The sequence below is a fragment of the Lagenorhynchus albirostris genome, chromosome 6, assembly GCF_949774975.1.
Source record: "Lagenorhynchus albirostris chromosome 6, mLagAlb1.1, whole genome shotgun sequence".
Lineage (NCBI taxonomy): Eukaryota > Metazoa > Chordata > Mammalia > Artiodactyla > Delphinidae > Lagenorhynchus > Lagenorhynchus albirostris.
The window spans coordinates 45,449,115-45,455,816 of NC_083100.1; positions in this window are offsets into that span (position 1 = coordinate 45,449,115).

The following is a 6,702-nucleotide window of genomic DNA, read 5'->3' on the forward strand; positions in this document are numbered from 1 at the left end:
TTAATTTTGTATCCAGCTACTTTACCACATGCATTGATTAGCTCTAGTAGTTTTCTGGTAGCATCTTTAGGATTCTCTATGTAGATTATCATGTCAACTGCAAACAGTGACAGTTTTATTTCTTCTTTTCCTATTTGGATTCCTTTTATTTCTTTTTCTTCTCTGATTGCTCTGGCTAAAACTTCCAAAACCATGTTGAATAATAGTGGTGATAGAGGGCAACCTTGTCTTGTTCCTGATCTTAGAGGAAATGGTTTCAATTTTTCACCATTGAGAACGATGTTGGCTGTGGCTTTGTCATATATGACCTTTATTATGTTGAGGTAGGTTCCCTCTATGCCTACATTCTGAAGGGGTTTTATCATAAATGGGTGGTGAATTTTGTTGAAAACTTTTTCTGCATCTATTGAGATGAAAATATGGTTTTTATATTTCAATTTGTTGATATGGTGTATCACATTGACTGATTTGCATATATTGAAAATCCTTGCATCCCTGGGATAAATCCCACTTGATTATGGTGTATAATCCTTTTAATGTGCTGTTGGATTCTGTTTCCTAGTATTTTGTTGAGGATTTCTGCATCTATGTTCATTAGTGATATTGGCCTATAGTTTTCTTTCTTTGTGACATCTTTGCCTGGTTTTGGTATCAGGGTGATGGTGGCCTCATAGAGTTTAGGAGTGTTCCTCCCTCTGCTGTATTTTGGAAGAGTTTGAGAAGGATATGTGTTAGCTCTTCTCTAAATATTGGATAGAATTCACCTGTGAAGCCATCTGTTCCTGGGCTTTTGTTTGTTGGAAGATTTTTGATCACAGTCTCAATTTCAGTACTTGTGATTGGTCTGTTTTTATTTTCCGTTTCTTCCTGGTTCAGTCTCAGAAGGTTGTGCTTTTTTAAGAGTTTGTCCATTTCTTCCAGGTTGTCCATTTTTTGGCATAGAGTTGCTCGTAGTAATCTCTCATGATCTTTTGTATTTCTGTAGTGTCAGTTGTTACTTCTCCTTTTTCATTTCTAATTCTATTGATTTGAGTCTTCCCCCATTTTATCTTGAGAGGCTGGCTAATGGTTTATCAATTTGGTTTATCTTCTCAAAGAACCAGCTTTTAGTTTTATTGATCTTTGCTACTGTTTCCTTCATTTCTTTTTCATTTATTTCTGATCTGATCTTTATGATTTCTTTCCTTCTGCTAGCTTTGTGGGGTTTTTGTTCTTCTTTCTCTAATTGCTTTAGGTGTAAGGTTAGGTTGTTTATTTGTTTCTTGTTTCTTGAGGTAGGATTGTATTGTTATAAACTTCCCTCTTAGAACTGCTTTTGCTGCATCCTACAGGATTTGGATGGTTGTGTTTTCATTATCATTTTTCTCTAGGTATTCGTTGATTTCCTCTTTTATTTCTTCAGTGATCTCTTGGTTATTTAGTAGTGTATTGTTTAACCTCCATGTGTTTGTATTTTTTGCAGTTTTATTTTTCTGTAATTTATATCCAGTCTCATAGCATTGTGTTTGGAAAAGATACTTGATATGATTTCAATTTTCTTACATTTGCTAAAGCTTGATTTTTGACCCAGGATATGATCTATCCTGGAGAATGTTCCATGAGCACTTGGGAAGAAAGTGTATTTTGTTGTTTTTGGATGGAATGTCCTATAAATATCAATTAAGTTCATATTGTTTAATGTGTCATTTAAAGCTTGTGTTTCCTTATTTATTTTAATTTTGGATGATCTGTGCATTGGTGAAAGTGGAGTGCTAAGGTCCCCTATTATTATTGTGTTACTGTCAATTTCTCCTTTTATGGCTGTTAGCGTTTGCCTTATGTGTTGAGGTGCACCTATATTGAGTGCATAAATATTTACCATTGTTATATCTTCTTCTTGGATTGATCCCTTGACCATTATAGAGTGTCCATCTTTGTCTCCTATAATAGTCTTTATTTTAAAGTCTATTTTGTCTGATATGAGAATTGCTACTCCAGTTTTCTTTTGATTTCCATTTGCATGGAATATCTTTTTCCATCACCTCACACTCAGTCTGTATGTGTGTATGTGTCCCTAGGTCTGAAGTGGGTCTCTTGTAGACAATATATATGTAGGTCTTGTTTTTGTAACCATTCAGCCAGTCTATTTCTTTTGGTTGGAGGATTTAATCCATTTACACTTAAGGTAATTATTGATATGTATGTTCCTATTACTATTTTCTTAATTGTTTTGGGTTTGTTATTGTAGGTCTTTTCCTTCTCTTGTGTTTCTTGCCTAGAGAACTTCCTTTAGCATTTGTTGTAAAGCTGGCTTGTTGGTGCTGAATTTTCTTTGCTTTTGCTTGTCTGTAAAGGGTTTAATTTGTCCATCGACTCTGAATGAGATCCTTGTTGGGTAAAGTAATCTTAGGTGTAGGTTTTTCACTTGCATCACTTTAAATATATCCTGCCACTGCTTTCTGGCTTGCAGAGTTTCTGCTGAAAGGTCAGCTGTTAACCTTATGGGGATTCCCTTGTATGTTATTTGTTTCTTTTCCCTTGCTGCTTTTAATATTTTTTCTTTGTATTTAATTTTTGATAGTTTGATTAATATGTGTCTTTGCATGTTTCTCCTTAGTTTCTTCCTGTATGGGACTTTCTGCACTTCCTGGACTTGATTGACTATCTCCTTTCTCATATTAGGGAAGTTTTCAATTATAATCTCTTCAAATATTTTCTCAGTCCTTTCTTTTTCTCTTCTTCTTCTGGGACCCCTATAATTCAAATGTTCATGCATCTAATGTTGTCCCAGAGGTCTCTGAGATGGTCCTCAATTCTTTTCTTTGTTTTCCTTTATTCTGCTCTGAGATAGTTATTTCCACTATTTAACTTCCAGGTCACTTATCTGTTCTTCTGCCTGTTAGTTTGCTATTGATTCCTTCTAGCAAATTTTTAATTTCATTTATTCTGTTGATCATCATTTCTTGTTTGCTCCTTAGTTCTTCTAGGTCCTTATTAAATGTTTCTTGTATTTTCTCCATTCTATTTCCAAGATTTTGGATCACCTTTACTATCATTACTCTGAATTCTTTTTCAGGTAGACTGCTTATTTCCTCTTCATTTGTTTGGTCTGGTGGGTTTTTACCTCATTCCTTCATCTGCTGTGTATTTCTCTGTCTTCTCATTTTGTTTAGCTTACTGTGTTTGGGGTCTCCCTTTCGCAGTCTGAAGGTTTGTAGTTCCTGTTGTTTTTGGTTTCTGCCACCAGTGGCTAAGGTTGGTTCAGTGGATTGAGTAGGCTTCCTGGTGGAGGGGCCTGTTGTCTGTGTTTTGGTGGGTGAGGCTGGATCTTGTCTTCTGGTGGGAAGGACTGCTTCTGGTGGTGTGTTTTGGCAGTCTCTGAACTTATTCTGATTTTAGGCAGCCTCTCTGCTAATGGGTGCAGTTGTGTTCCTGTCTTGCTAGTTGCTTGCTTGGCATGGGGTACTCAGCACTGGAGCTTGCTGGTCATTGAGTGGAGCTTGGTCTTAGCATTGAGACAGAGACCTCTGTGAGAACTCTCACAAATTGACATTATGAGGGACCAGGAAGTCTCTGGTAGACCAATGTCCTGAACTCAGCTCTCCCAACTTAGAGGTTCAGGCCTGACACCCGGCGGGAGCACCAAGACGCTGTCAGCCACATGGCTCAGAAGAAAGGGAGAAATGAAAAAAAGGAAAAACAGAAAGAAAGAAAAAATAAATAAAGTTATTAAAATGAAAATATTAAAAATTTATTAAAATAGAAACATAAAAAAGTAATTAAAAAAGAGGTCAACCAAACCAATAAAAAATTCCACTAATGATAACAAGCACTACAAACTATACTAAACAAAAACAGAGATACAGAACCCTAGGACAAATGGTAGAAGCAAACCTACACAGACAAAATCACACAAAGAAGCATACACATACATACTCACAAAAAGAGAAAAAGGGGAAATATATATATTAAAAAAAGGAAAAGAGTAACCAAATCAATAAACAAATCTACCAATGATAATAAGCTGTAAATATTAAACTAAGATAAACATAAAACTAAAACAAATTATACACAAAAAGCAAATCTGAAGTCTACAGTTGCTCCCAAAGTCCACCACACCTCAGTTTTGCAATGATTCATTGTCTATTCTGGTATCCCACAGATGCAGGTACATCAGGTTGATTGTGGAGGTTTATTCCACTGCTCCTGATGCTCCGCAGAGAGATCTCTCCTTTTTTCTTCTTTGCTCGCACAGCTCCTAGTGTTCATCCTTGGATTTGGCTCTGCCTCTGCATGTGGATCACTTTCTGGCATCTGTTCTTCACCCAGACAGGAGAGGGTTAAAGGAGTGGCTGACTCCAGGGCTCTGGCTCACTCAGGCCAGGGGGAGGAAGGTTGCTGTATGCCGGTGAGCCTGCAGATGCAGAGGCCAGAATGACATTGCAACAGCCTGAGGCGCGCAGTGTTCTCCTGGAGAAGTTGTCCCTGGATCCCGGGACCCTGGCAGTGGCGGGCTGCACAGGCTCCCAGGAGGGGAGGTGTGGAGAGTGACCTGTGCTTGTACATAGGATTCTTGGTGGCTGCAGCAGCAGCATTAGCATTTCATGCCTGTCTCTGGTGTCTGCACTGATAGCTGCAGCTCACGCCTGTCTCTACAGCTCATTTAGGCGGTGTTCTGAATCCCCTCTCCTTGCACACCCCCAAATAATGGTCTCTTGACCCTTAGGCAGGTCTAGAGTTTTACCCGGACTCCCTCCCAGCTAGCTGTGGTGCACTAGCTCCTTCAGGTTTATTCATGCAGCCAACCCCAGTCCTCTTCCTGGGATCTGACCTCTGATGCCTGAGCCTCAGCTCCCAGCCCCCACCGACCCAGGTGGGTGAGCAGACAAGCCTATCGGGCTGGCGAGAGCTGGTCGGCACCAATCCCCTGTGTGGGAATCTCTCCACTTTGCCCTCTGCACCCCTGTTGCTGCGCTCTCCTCCATGGCTCTGAAGCTGAAGCTTCCCCTCTTCTCACCTCCCATCTCCACCAATGAAGGAGCTTCCTAGTGTGTGGAAACTTTTCCTACTTCACAACTCCTTCCCAGAGGTGCAGGTCCTATCCTTATTCTTTTGTCTCTGTTTTTCCTTTTTTCTTTCATCCTATCCTGGTATGTGGGGAGTTTCTTGCCTTTTGGGAAGTCTGAGGTCTTCTGCCAGCATTCAGTAGGTGTTCTGTAGGGGTTGTCCCACATGTAGATGTGTTTTTGATATATTTGTGGGGAGGAAGGTGATTCCATGTCTTACTCCTCCACCATCTTGAAGGTCCTCCCTTTTTCTTATTCTTAATTCATCTAACAGGTAGCAGTTTTTTCAAGATAATAATTCCAACACATAAATATTTATTATGTGTATATGTATGTTTATATGTAAGTAAAATGATTGACAACAATGACACAACTGACAGGAGGGGGGAATTAGAATTCTTTCATTACTATAAGATACTCACATTACCCATGAAGTTGTATAGTGTTGCTTGAAAGTGGGTTTGGATTAGCTATAATTATATTGCAACCTCTATGGTAACCACTAAAAAAGTTTAAAAAGGAAGTATAACTGATATACTAAGAAAGGAGAAAAAAATGGAATAATATAATGCTAAATTAAAACCACAGAAAGGTAGGACAAGAGTGAAAGACAAAAACAGGGACAAAGAACAAGGGCAACAAATAGAAAATAGTAATGAATACAGTAGATATGGCTCTAGCTATGACAAATAATCACTTTGAATGTCAATGGTCTAAATGCATGAAGTAAAAGGCAGAGATTGTCGAGAGATTGTAAGAGTGAATGAAAAAACAAGACCCATCTATATGTTGTTTACAAGATACCCACTTTATATAAAAATGCGTACAGTTGAAAAGTAAGTGGAAGGAGGAAAATATACCATGGTACACTAATCAAAAGAAAAATCAGTCTTCATAGTAATAGAGGAGAATGGACATACAGTGAGAAATGGTATTAGACTCAGACTCATGCATAGTGAAGCAAAGAGGGCAAGTGTATAAAAGGGTTTAATCATAGCCTCCTAATCACCTGGTGGAGAACAAAATGAAATATGTACCTGGTACATAGTAAAGATCATTAACTGTTAACCATGGTTTTTATGGGTTTGATTATTTCATCTCAAGGCTGTCTCATGAGTCACACTATAAAGAACACATAAGAGCTCTGCCAAGATCAAGACTGCTTTATCCAATATTGTCCTGAGTCAATTTCAATATTCTTTACTTTGTCAGTATCTCCCTGGCTATCTGATTCCTTGCTTCCTGCTGGAATTTAAAGAGACTTCTCTGGCTTAACTCCCCATATTCATATTGGATTTTATCAGTATCTGTCCTCTCACTCTAGGCATACCTGATTCCACAGTCCTGACCTGTAGAATCCATAATAGTCTGCAGTAGGAGGCTAATATATTCATTCTGCTTCTCAAATGTGTCTTGACATTTAGAAATCACATATTTCATTTTCATTTGTTGGAAATTACCTCTGAAATATGTCAACGTTGAAGTCATTGAATCTCTTTCATTTTGCAGGTTGGTAACTTAACTAACTTCAGTATATTTTATATTCTTTGTAGACATGACCACATAACCACAGAGCGATTTGTAAACACCAGCGCTATTAAAATCTAGCAGGTGTATTTTAGCACAGTTACATTTCGGTGAGGGAACTGGAAATAAT